The sequence below is a fragment of the Cricetulus griseus genome, unplaced genomic scaffold (genome assembly GCF_003668045.3).
Source record: "Cricetulus griseus strain 17A/GY unplaced genomic scaffold, alternate assembly CriGri-PICRH-1.0 unplaced_scaffold_2, whole genome shotgun sequence".
Classification (NCBI taxonomy): Eukaryota; Metazoa; Chordata; class Mammalia; order Rodentia; family Cricetidae; genus Cricetulus; species Cricetulus griseus.
In genome coordinates, this window is record NW_023276919.1 from 5,756,923 (window position 1) to 5,770,211 (window position 13,289).

General features: G+C 39.9%; 1 pseudogene; it reads left to right on the top strand.

Annotated features, from left to right (window-relative positions):
• The first annotated feature begins 242 nt into the window (after window positions 1-242).
• Window positions 243-13,289, top strand: part of LOC113838277 — a 101,317-nt pseudogene continuing 88,270 nt past the window's right edge.

Consider the following 13,289-nt stretch of genomic DNA (forward strand, 5'->3'; position numbering starts at 1 on the left):
TTAGACATTCTGGCCCTCCTGAAACTGACAAGATTCTGTAAGGCAAAAGACATAATCAACAAGATAAGACAGCAATGCAAAGAATGGGAGAAGATCTTCACCAACCCTACATCTAGCCAAGGGCAAATTTCTAAAACATACAAAGAACTGAAGAAACCAGTCAACAAAACACCAAATAATCGCCCTCACTCGCCGCCACCAGCCTGCTTTGCCTAGTGCCCTCCCGCAGCCACCCTGCAGAAATGCTTTGAGTACCCACACTCCTTTGCCAGATGAGACCAGTGTCCCGGGTGCTGGCTCCTCATGTCACTCGGGCCTATGCCAAAGATGTAAAATGTGGTGCAAATGCTTGATCCTTAAGCTTCAAGTTGAAGACCTTTTAGCTGATGCTGTAGCTGTTACAATGGGGCCAAAGGGAAGAACAGCGATTATTGAACAGAGGTGAGGAAGCCCCAAAGTAACAAAAGACGGGGTCATTTTTACAAAGGCAAATGATCTAAAGGATAAATACAAAAAATATCAGGGCTAAACTTGTTCAAGATGTTGACAATAACTCAAATGAAGAGGCTGGGATGGCACTACCACTGCTACTGTTCTGGCACATTCTATTGCCAAGGAAGGCTTTGAGAAGATCAGCAAAGGGGCTAATCCAATAGAAATCTGGAGAAGTGTGATGTTGGCTGTTTGTGCTGTAATTGATGAACTAACAAAACAATCTAAACATGTGACAACCCATGAAGAATTTGCTCAGGTTGCTACAATTTCTGCAAATGGACACATAGACATTGGAAACATCATATCTGATGCAATGAAACATGTTGGAGGGAAAGGCGTCATCACACTGAAGGATAGAAATACCCTGAACGATGAATTAGAAATTATTGAAGGCATGAAATTTGAAAGAAGATGTATTTCTCAGACATCAATAAGTCAAAAATGTGAATTCCAAGATGCTTATGTTCTGTTGAGTGAAAAGAAAATTTCTATTGTCCAGGCCATTACACCTGCTCATGAAGCTAATGCTCATAGGAAACAAATGGTCATATTTGCTGAAGATGTTGATGGAGAAGCTCTAAGCACACTGGTGATGAACAGGCTAAAAGCTGGTCTTCAGTCGTAGCAGTTAAAACTCCAGGTTTTGGGGACAATAGGAAGAATAAGCTTAAAGATACGGCTATTGCTACTGGTGGTGCGCAATTTGGAGAACAGGGGCTAAAACTAAATCTTGATGATGTTCAAGGTCATGATTTAGGAAAATTTGGAGAGGTCATTGTACCCAAAGATGATGCCATGCTTTTGAAAGGAACTGATGACTAAACTCAAATTGAGAAACACATTCAAGAAATTGCTAAGCAGCTAGACATCACAACTAGTGAATTTGAAAAGGAAAAGCTGAACAAACACTTGCTAAACTTTCAGATGGAGTAGCTGTCTTTAAGGATGGAGGAACAAGGGATGTTGAAGTGAAGGAGAAGAAAGACAGAGTTACAGATACTCTCAATGCTACAAGAGCAGCTGTTGAAAAAGGCATTGTTTTAGGAGGTAGCTGTGCTCTGCCTCCATGCATCCCAGCCTTGGATTCCTTAAATCCTTCAAATGAAGATCAGAAAATAGGTACAGAAATTACTAAAAGAGTACTCAAAATTCCTGCAGTGACAATTGCTGAGAACGCAGGTGTTGAATAATCTTTGAGAGTTGAGAAAATTCTGCAGAGTTCCTAGGGAGTTGGTTATGAGGCTATACTCAGAGATTTTGTGAACATGGTAGAAAAGGGAATCATTGATCCAACAAACGTAAATGAGTCAGCAATTCTTAAACATTGGATGGCTTGTTCTATGGTGTGTGTTTTCATTAATCATTTTATAAACATTTTTTTTCTAGGTTGTAAGAACTGCTTTACTAGATGCTGCTGAGGTGGCCTCCTTGCTATCTTCAGCAGAAGCTGTAGTGACCGAAATTCCTAAAGAAGAGAAGGACCTTGGAATGTGCACACACACATTTAATCCTAGTACTTGGGAGGCACAGGCAGGCAGATCTCTGTGAGTTCGAGGCCAGCCTGGTCTCCGGAGTGAGTTTCAGGATAGTCTCCAAAGCTACACAGCGAAACCCTGTCTCGAAAAAAAAAACAAAAAAAAACAAAAAACAAAAAAGAAAAACAAACAAACAAACAAAAAAACCAAAAAAAGACATTTGTACATTCCTGAAAAAAAAAACACCAAATAATCCAATTAAACTTGGGGTACAGACCTAATAAAGAATATCAAATAGGTTCTTACTTCTTAAGAGAAAAATCTACTAATAAATGACATGGAGCAGGTCTTTCACAGAAAATATTTAGTGAGAGTAGGTAGCCTCATGTGGGTTAGTAGTTCCAGTTGCTTCATAATGCCCAGACCTTTTGTCATAGGCTCTTAGGGAGGATCTACTCCATTGGATGGTGATATTAAAAGTAGCACATGGGTATATGCCTTAAGATACTAAGAACCCCAAGTAAAAACTCCATCTCAGATGTCTCTGTTTCTAGGGCCCATGATATGGGCAGTGAGATTTCTGTCACACTTGCCAGGAAACACTTGTGATTTGTCTGTCACTATCTCTTATATCGTCAAATACTTAACCAAACACAATCACCCATGACCTCACGTATCCTCCTGGACTTAGACAGGAGGCACAAGTCTATCTCAGGTATAAATATTTTTACTTCTGCTGCCCCACAGTAACCTACAATGGCTTCAGTCCAGTACACAGGTAAGTAAACCCATCAATATTCCATTCCAGCTGATTGATGACCACTTAGTTATATCCCATATGCTGCAGTTCCCAAATGGAGACAACCCAAAGTTTCTTTTAAGTATTAGGAAGGTTTAAGATTCCTGGTGTTTCACTCATACATTTTGGTACATTAGTTGTTGTACTTTTTAGCTTGTTTTCCTATATATTTATTGCAATTAGAAGCAACATTGTTTTACATGTCAATCCCAGTTCCTCTCCCTCCCCAACTCCCTTGCCCAACACTATAATGCTATCTATCCCATAAGATTTCTGCTCCCCAGCAAGAGGGAAGTCTTCCTCTCGGGTGGGACTTCAGTGTCTGTCATATCCTTTGGGATAATGCCTAGGCCTTTGCCTGCAGTCTAGTCTGAGAGAGCATCATCCTATGTGGGATGGGCTCCCAAACTCCATTGCTATGCTAGGGAGAAGTACTGATCTACTACAAGGGGCCGTATAGATTTCTCAGGCCTTCTCATTGACACCCACATTCATGAGGTCTGATTCAGTTCCATGCTGGTATCCCAGTGATCATTCCCCCTGTTCAAATCAGCTGGGTGTTTTGGTTTTACAAGCCTTATCTTGACCAATTTACTCATGACACCTCCTTCTCTGTAACTGGATTTTAGTTCAGTTCACTGTTTAGTTGTGGGTATCTGCTCATATTTCCATCAGTTGCAGGATGAAGGCTATATGATGGCATATAATTTAGTCATCAATCTCATTATCAGGAGAGGGCATTTAAGGTAGTATCTCCACTGGTGCTTAGATGATTAGTGTTATCCTTGTAGCTCTCCAGACATTTTCTTGTGCCTCATTCCTCTTTAAACTCATACTGGCTCCCTCTGTGATTGTATCTCTTAATTTGCTTTCTCTATTTTCCCCTATAAAACCAGAAGCATTTGTAAGGCAAAAACACACTCAGCAATACAAAAAGGCAGGCCACGGAATGGGAAAACATATTCACCAACCCCTTACCTGACAGAGGAATGATCTACATAATTTATAAAGAACACATGAAGCTGGGTTCCAAATCACCAAAATATCCAATTAAAAATTGGGGTACAGAAAGAAAATCTCAAGTTCAACACATCCCTAACACAAAATATCCATGAAATATGTGATACCCTGAAAAGACCAAACCTAAGAATACTAGGTATAGAAGAAGGTGAAGAAATCTAACTCAAAGGCAAAGAAAAAATATTCAACAGAATCATAGAAGAAAACTTCCCCAACCTAAAGAAAGACAAGCAAATGAAAGTACAAAAGACTAAAGGACTTCAAAAAGACTGAATCAAAAAACATGTCTCCTCAACACATAGTAATCAAAACACCAAACATACAGAATAAAGAGAAAATATTAAGAGCAGCAAAGGAAAAAGGACAAGTTACATATAAAGGGAATCCTATCAGAATTACACCTGACATTTCCATGGAAAATCTGAAAGCCAGAACATCCTGGATAGATATTCTACCTACAGTAAGAGACCACGGATGCCAGCCCAGACTACTATACCCAGCAAAGCTTTCAATCAATATAGATCGAGAAAACAAGATATTCCATGAGAAAACCAGATTCAAACAACACATATCAACCAATCCAGAATGTTCCTACAGAATGTTCCATAAGGAAAATTGCAACCCAAGGACTTAACTACAACCAGAGAAATATAGGCCATAGATAATCCTAGTTTACCAACAGCCAAAAGGAAAAAAGGGATAGAATCCCACACATAATTTCACCACCACCGCCAAATACAAAACAAGAATGAACAACCAATGGTCATTAATGTCCTTCAACATTAATGGTCTTAACTTGCCTATAAAATGCATTATATTTACACAATGGAGTACTACTCAATGGAAAAAAAACAATGGAATCTTGAAACTTGCAGGAAAATTGATGGATCTAGAAGAAACCATTCGGAGCGAGGTAACCCAATCGCAAAAAGACAAACATGGTATGTACTTACTCATATGTGGATTTCAGACATAGAATAAGGATTCGACCCTACAATCCACACTGCCAAAGAAGCTAATAAACATTGATGTCCCTAAGAGAGACATACACGGTCCCCTTGAGAAGGGGAGAGGTTCAAGATATGCTGAGCAAATTGGGAGCACGGGAAGAGGGGGGAGGGAGCTAGGAGAATGAGAAGGGAAGAGGAAGAGCGATGCCGAGGACACGAGGGAGCAGAAAATATGAGTCAGGGGAAGAATACATGATAACACGAATGGAGATATCATAATAGAGGGAGACATTTTTGGTTTACAGAGACATCAGGCTCTAGGGAAATGTCTGGAGATCTACAAAGATGACACCAACTAACTATCAGCAATGGAGGACAGGCTAACTTAAATGCCCTTCCCTGATAATGAGATTGATGATTGACTTATATGCCTTCATCCATCAGCTGGTGGAAGTAGAAGACACCCATAACTAATCAACGATCAGAACGGGAACCCAGATGCAGAGAAGGACCAGTGAAGAGCACAGAGGTCCAGAACATGCTGGTGAAACACACAGAAACAGCTGAACTGAACATCTGTGAAATCTTGTTCCCCAGTCTGATAGCTGGAATACCAGCATGGAACTGATCCAGACCCCAGGAACATGGGTTTCTGTGAGGAAACCTCAAAAATCTGTGGGACCTCCTGTAGAAGCCCAGTATTTATCCCTAGCATAGGTGTGAACTTTGGACCCCAGTCCACATAGAGGAATACTACTGGGGTGGGCCTAGGCACTACCCCAAAGGAAACGAAAACCACTGATGACACCATATGGAAGGCCTCATCTTCGAGGGGGAGCAGAAAAATATGTGACAGATAAGGTCTTAATGGGGGGGCAGGTAGGGCAGGAAGGGTGGGAGAAGGGAAAGGGGATTGTCATCTAAAACAATCTTGTTTCTAATTGAAATAAAAAAGTGGAAAAAAAGACACAGATTAGTAGAATGGATAAGAAGACAGAATCCATCTTTCTGCTACATACAAGAAACACACCTCAACTTCAAAGACAGATGGTCCTAAGAATTAAACGTTGGGAAAAGATTTTCTAATCAAATGGACACAAAAAACCAAGCAGGGGTAGCAATCCTAATATCCATCAAATTAGACTTTAAACTAAAATCAGTCAAAAGAGATGAATAAGGTCATTTCCAACTCATCACAGGAGAAATCCATCAGGATGAAGTCTCAAATCTGAACATTTATGCCCCATATACAAAGGCATGAATCTTTGACATATAGTGGGAGTCAAAAATTTGGAACTAATAGAAGTTATGGATCACAGGAGTAGATGGTGATCAGAACTCTGCCATACAGCACACACTGCTGAGACTGGTCTCTTTTCACCAGTTTGATTGGGACAGGATTTCAGGTGATTGAACAAAGATAGAGAACTAATGGTTATGGCCCAATTGGTCTTAACAGGTATTTATAGAACATTCCATCCAATCACAAAGCAGTATACCTTCTTCTCAGTGCCACATAGAACCTTCTCTAAAACTGAACACATACTTAGCAACATAGCAAACATCAACAGGTACAAAAAATTGAAATAACCACCTGTATCTTATCAAACCACCATACTTTAAAGCGTGAATTGTAGAAAATCTACAAAATCATGGAAATTAAGTAACACCCAATTGCACAACTCTTGGGCCCAGGAAGAAATAAAAGAAGAAATTAAAGATTACCGAGAATTCAATGAGAATGCAGACACAACATACCCAAACTCATGTGAAACTTTCAAAGCAGTGATAAGAGGAAAGTTCACATCACTAAGTAACCACATTTAAGAAAGGAGAGAATAATCACACTAGAGAATATAAACACAACTGAAAGCATGAGAACACAAAGGGGCCAATACACCCCGAGGAGCAGATGCCAGGAATTAATCAAATTGAGGGCTGAAATCAATAAAATGGAAACTAGGAGAACAATACAAAGAATCAATATATCGAATAGTTGGTTCTTCGAGAAAATCAACAAAATAGACAAACCTTTATCCAAACTTACTAAACAGCAGAGAGTGAACATGCAAATCAATAAAATCAGGAATGAAAAAGGGGGACATAAAAATGGACACTTAGGAAATTCAGACAATCTCAGGTCATACTTTGAAAACCTGTATTCCACAGAATTGGAAAATTTAAAGGAAATCAACAATTTTCTGGACAGTATCACCAAACTTGGAAGAAGAAAAGATAGGCAACTTAAACAGACCTATAATCTAGAAGGAAATAGAAGTACTCATTAAAATTCTCCAACCAAAAAAAGCCCAGGTCCACCTGGGTTCAGTATAGAATGATACCAGAAATTCAAAGAAGAGCTAATACTAATTCTCCTCAAAGTTTTCCAATAGAAGCAGAAGAGTCATTGCCAAGCAATTTTCAAGAGGCTTCACTTACCTTGATAACCTAGTGACAAATAGACACAACTAAGAAAGAGAACTACAGACCAATATCCCTCATGAACATTAATGCAAAAATACTCAATAAAATACTGGCAAATGGAACCCAAGAATACATCAGAGATATCATCCACCATGATCAAGGAGGCTTCATCCCAGTGTTGCAAGGATGGTTCAACATACAAAAATCTATTAATGTAATCCACCATATAAACAGATTCAGGGAAAAAAACCAATATGATCATTTCAATAGATACCAAAAAAGCCTTTGACAAAATCCAACTTCCCTTCATGATAAAGGTCATGGAGAAAAAAATGTATAATAGTAATATACCTTAATACAATAAAAGCATATACAGCAAGCTCACAACCAACATCAAATTAAATAGAGAGAAATTCAATGCATTTCCACTAAAATCCAGGACAAGACAAGGCTGTCCTCTCTCTCCATACCTCTTCAATATTGCCCTTGAAGTTCTAGCTAGAGCAATGAGACAACAATAGGAGATCAAGGGAATACAAATGAGAAAGGAAGAAGGCAAACGCTCACTGTTTGCAGATGATATGAGAGTCTACATGAGTGACCTGAAAAACTCTACCAGGGAATTCCTACAGCTGATAAACACCTTTAGCAAACTGGCAGGATACAAGATTAACTCAAAAAAATCTGCAGCCCTACTAAAACTGGAGACATATTGGTGGAGAAAGAAATGAGAGAAACATCACATTTTACAACTGCTACAAACAACATAAAATACCTTGGGGTAATGCAAACCAAAAATCTGAAAGACCTGTACCGCAAGAATTTTTAGTCTCTAAAGAAAGAAATTAAAGAACATATCAGAAAATAGAAAGATCTCCCATGGTCTTGGATAGGTAGGATCTACATAGTAAAAATGGCAATCTTGCCAAAAGCAATCTACAGATTCATTGCAATCCCCATCAGGATCCCAAAACAATTCTTCACAGACTTTGAAAGAACAACTGTCAACATTATATGGAGAAACAAAAGACCCAGGATAGCCAAAGCAACCCTGTACAATAAAGGAACTTCTGGAGGCACCACCATCCCTGACTTCAAGCTCTATTACAGAACTGTAGTCCAGAAAACAGCTTGGTACTGCCACAAAAAAAAGACAGGTAGATTAATGGAGTATAGTTGAAAACACTGATATTAACTCACGTACTCAAAACAAATGATTTTTGACAATCTAAATTTTTATGATAGAATAAAAAGAACATCTTTAACAAATGGTGCAGGCATAACTGAATGCAGGATTGTAAAGACTGCATATAGATCCAAGTCTATCGTTAAGCACAAAACTTAAGTCAAAATTGATCAAAGATATCAACATAAATGCAGCCACAATGGACCTATTAGAAGACAAATGGAAGATACACTTAAATTAATTGGTACAGCAGACCACTTCCTGAACATTACACCAGTAGCATAGACACTGAGACCAACAATTGATAAATGGGACCTCCTGAAACTGAGAAGCTTCTGTAAGGCAAAGGACACAGTCAGCAAGACAAAACGGCAACCCACAAACTGGGAAAAGATATTCACCAACCCCAAAACTGACAGAGGGCTGATCTCCAAAATATACAAAGAACTCAAGAAGCTAGTCTCCAAAACACTAAACAATCCAATTAAAAAGTGAGATGCAGAACTAAATAGACAATTCTCAATAGAGTAATCTAAAATGGCTGAAAGACACATAAGAAAGTGTTCAACATCTTTAGCCATCAGGGAAATGCAAATCAAAACAACCCTGAGATACCAACTTACTAATGTCAGAATGGCCAAAATCAAAAACACCTATGACAGTTTATGCTGGAGAGGGTGTGGAAATAGGGGAACACCCCTTCACTGATGGTGAGAGTGCCAACTCATACAGCTACTTTGGAAATTTGTACAGCAATTCCTCAAGAAACTAGGAATCATTCTACCACAAGGTCCAGCAATTCCACTCTTGTGTGTATACCCAAAAGAAGCACATTCATACAATAAGGAAATCTGTTCAACGATGAGCATAGCAGCACATTATTCGTAATAGCCAGAAACTGGAAGCAGCCTAGATGCCCCTCAACTGAAGAATGAATAGAGAAAATCTGGTACATTTACACAATGGAGTACTACTCAGAAGAAAAAAAAAACAATGGAATCTTGAAATTTGCAGGAAAATGGATGGAACTAAAAAACCATTCTGAGTGAGGTAATCCAATCACAAAAAGACAAACTTGGTATATCCTCACACGTATTTGGATTTTAGACACAGACTAAAGGATTGCCAGCCTACAATCCACACTGCCCGAGAAGCTAGCAATCAAGGAGGACCTTTACTGAGACATACATGGTCCCCTGCAGAAGGGGAAAGGGTCAAGATAACCTGAGCACATTGGTTCATGGGAATAAGGGGCAGGGAGCTTGGAGAATGAGAAGAGGAGAAGACGAGGGGTGCAGACTACATGAGGGAGCAGAAAGTTTGAGTCAGGGAAAGAATAGAAGATAACAAGAATGGAGATACCATAATAGAGGGTTTACAGAGAAATCAGGAACTAGGGAAATGTCTGTAGATCTACAAAAATGACACCAGCTAACAATCTAAGCAACAGAGGAGAGGCTGCCTTAAATGCCCTCCCCTGATAATGAGATTGATGGCTGACTTATGTGCTGACTGATAGCCCTCATCCAGCAACTGGTGGAAGTAGAAGCAGACACACACAACTAATCAGTGAAATGATATGGAATCCAGTTGCAGAGTAGGATGAGTGAAGAACAAAGGGGTCCAGACCAGACTGGTGAAACCCACAGAAACAGCTGCCCTGAACTTCAGGGAGCTCTTGGTCCCCAGTCTGATAGCTGGGATACCAACATGGGACTGATCTACAACTCAGGAACATGGGTTTCAGTAAGGAAACATTGGAAATCTACCGGACCTCCTCTAGTAGTTCAGTACTTATCCCTAGCATAGGTGTGGACTTTGGGAGCCCATTCCACATAAAGGAATACTCCCTCACACGGGGGTGCCTAGGCCCTATCCCAAATGATACGACAGACCCTTATGACACTTTATGGTAGGCCTCACCATCAAGGGGGAGCAGAAAAAATATGTGATAGTTATGGTTTTATTTGGGAGGGTGGGGGAGGAGGGGAGGGAGAGGGAACTGCAATTGTCATGTAAAACAATCTTGTTTGTAATTGAAATAAAATATGCAGAAAAATAAAATGGGTTACAGAACTAAATAGATAATTCTAAATAGAGGAGTCTAAAATGGCTGAAAGACATATAAAAGACACATTCTTTTCCATCAGGGAAACACAAATGAAAACACATTTTTAGCTTTAATGAGGATGCCATATTCTTAAAAATTTATACTAATGGAAATTACCGAGGATTTTTGTCCACACAAACTCATGGAGGAATATTATAATCACATGAAAATCTAAAAATTATTAAGAACTTACTTTTCACAATGGAAGTGTGTGACCTATAATTCAAGAGTATAGGCCACACTACCTATGGTCATTTGAGATTCCAAGAAGGAGAGGTTTTAGAGAGGCCAGAAACATCAAGGGACACTCAATATGATTCTGTGTAGATGGAATCTCAGTTCTCTACTGAGAATGTACGAAGGGGACACTGAGCAGTTCCTCCCTTGTACATTAACTCATATAGAATCCTGGCTTGTTATAATTTGCTTTACTGCAAAGGAACAGGCAGGCGGTGTTTTCTACTTTCTCTTGTGAAACAATTTTGGAGTTCTTCTAACCTGGCCTGGAACTGAGGTCCATAGACTTTAAAACAGCATAGGCTTTAATGACAGAAAACTCACCTCAATGCATGCTGATTTCTAAGGAGGTACAATGGATATTGCTTTGGGGAGAACAAAATACTCAGTAATAATACTGTATTTCAGCTTCGAGTGCCTTCTTTCACACATGATATTGGTTCAAATAATTCCACAATGTTGTACAGTGATATATGCCTTGGCAAAAAGGCAGAACACAGGTATCAGTGAATATAGGATACAAAATTGACACCCAGGCTCACATATATTCCATTTTAAATGCACCAAGAAGTGTTACTTTTTTCTAGATTCCTAGTAGATTTGTTTTAAAACATTTTATAATTCAAGAAGTGTTTTCATTCCCTTAGTCATGATCCTACAGAGGCACCTTGATTTATTTTGAGATTTTCTGTGAGATACCTGCTAAAAGACTAAGACCTTTGTGGCAGGAGACATTATCTAAAAGTATTAGCTGTCCATGTGCTACTCATTGTTGTACCTGTAAGCAAAGACTGTCTGAAAAGCATAGGCTCTAGAGTCTGGAAACACCCCACTCTTCCTTCCTGATCAGCCGGCCTGACCATTTCCAAGCTGAGTGTACCCTCTGCTCTTGCCGACTCCTGTCAAAAGTTCCAATCACCCCTGATCTCTCTGGACCTGAGCCTGCTTGGAGTGGACCTGCCCAGGCAGGAGGAGCTCCCTGAGTCTGGAAACACCTCACTCTTCCTTCTCACTCTGTCAGCCTGATCCCTAATGAGGCCTAAACCCTACCGAGTGACAAGACTACCAGGAGAGGCAAGACCATCCAGTGTTTCGGACATAGAAGTCCTGGCCCACACACCAAAGGGTCACAAGAATAGCTAGAGAGACCCCACCTGCACCGACTAGAAGAAGATGTGGGAAGAAGAAGACAACAAGAACACACTCAACAGCACAAAGACCAATATGACACCACCAGAATCTAGGGACTCCAAACCAGCAAGATCTGAAAAGCCCAACCCAAAGGATGAAGAAGAGATGGACTTCAAAAATTATCTCAGGAAGGTGATATAGACCTTTAAAGAGGAAATAAGAAAATCCCTTAAAGAAATAGAAGAAAAAACAAGCAAAAAATCACATGAAATGGAGGAAAAGACAATCCAAAAATATTCAAGAAATAAATCTCTTAAAGAATCTAAAGAAAGGCAAGAAAAAACAACAAAACAAGTGAAGGAAACACTTGAAACAGTTCAAGGCATGAATGCTGAAATAGACACAATAAAGAAAACACAGAATGTGGTGATGCTGGAAATAGAAAGTCTGGATAAACGATCAGGAGTTGAAACTGCTCTTATTCTAGCATTTTTCATATCTCCTACTGGCTTGTCTTGCTAATCTGAGCTCAAAAATTTATTTTGTGAATCTCCTCAATCTACATAGTTATTATTACCTTCCTTATCTATATAACTCTTATATTTATCCCTACCTCCCTTGTCATTCCTACCACCTCTTTCAAAATACCATGAATGCCATTGAAACATTTTAGTTTGCTGAGAGAAAAAGTTTCAAACAGGACTTGTCTCAGGACAAGGGAATTGGCCCCAACCTGAGGGCAGACAACAATCCTTTTTGGGTCACACCTGTTCAACAGACAATCGGGGACATTTCAGGATACATTCTGTGGTTTTTCCTTTGTAGAAAAGCATGTCACACCTGGGTGACTAACATGAAGTCATACTTTGTAATCAATCACTTTGTGCCCATTGCCTGTATGCTCATCTGCATTTTTTTCCTATATAAGGAGCTTACACCCCATGCTGGGGTGTGCAGCCTTCCCAATATTGCTAACAACCGAATGTGCATGCATTCAATAAACCCTCTTGCTTTTGCAGCTCTCGGTATTGTTTCTGAGTCTCAGGGGCTCCTTGGGACCCTGTGTCCCTTAGGGGTCTAGGGTCTTTCCTTTGGCAAGCCAGCCAAGAAGTCAGAGGAGACCCCAGACTCATTACCTCGACTCGGAGGAGGTAAGCAACACCGGCTTATTTTGATTCATGTTTTCTGTTTGTCTGTCTATTTGGAAGCCCTGTATAGACTATGCAGGCTTTGTAGAGACACACAAGGTAGACTGATGAATCACTCCCCTGGGAGTCTGACCCTGGAGGACACTCCATGGGGAGTTTGGGTGGGCCCGGGCGAGCAGGCAACCCTTGTGTCTGAGAGCAGATGATGCAAGTCTCTGCTCCCATTTGAGTTTGTGGTTTCATTTTTTCACCGATTTGCAGACGTGCGGCCTTTGTTGTTTAGCCTGACTGTCTGTCTCAATGTTTGTCTGCTT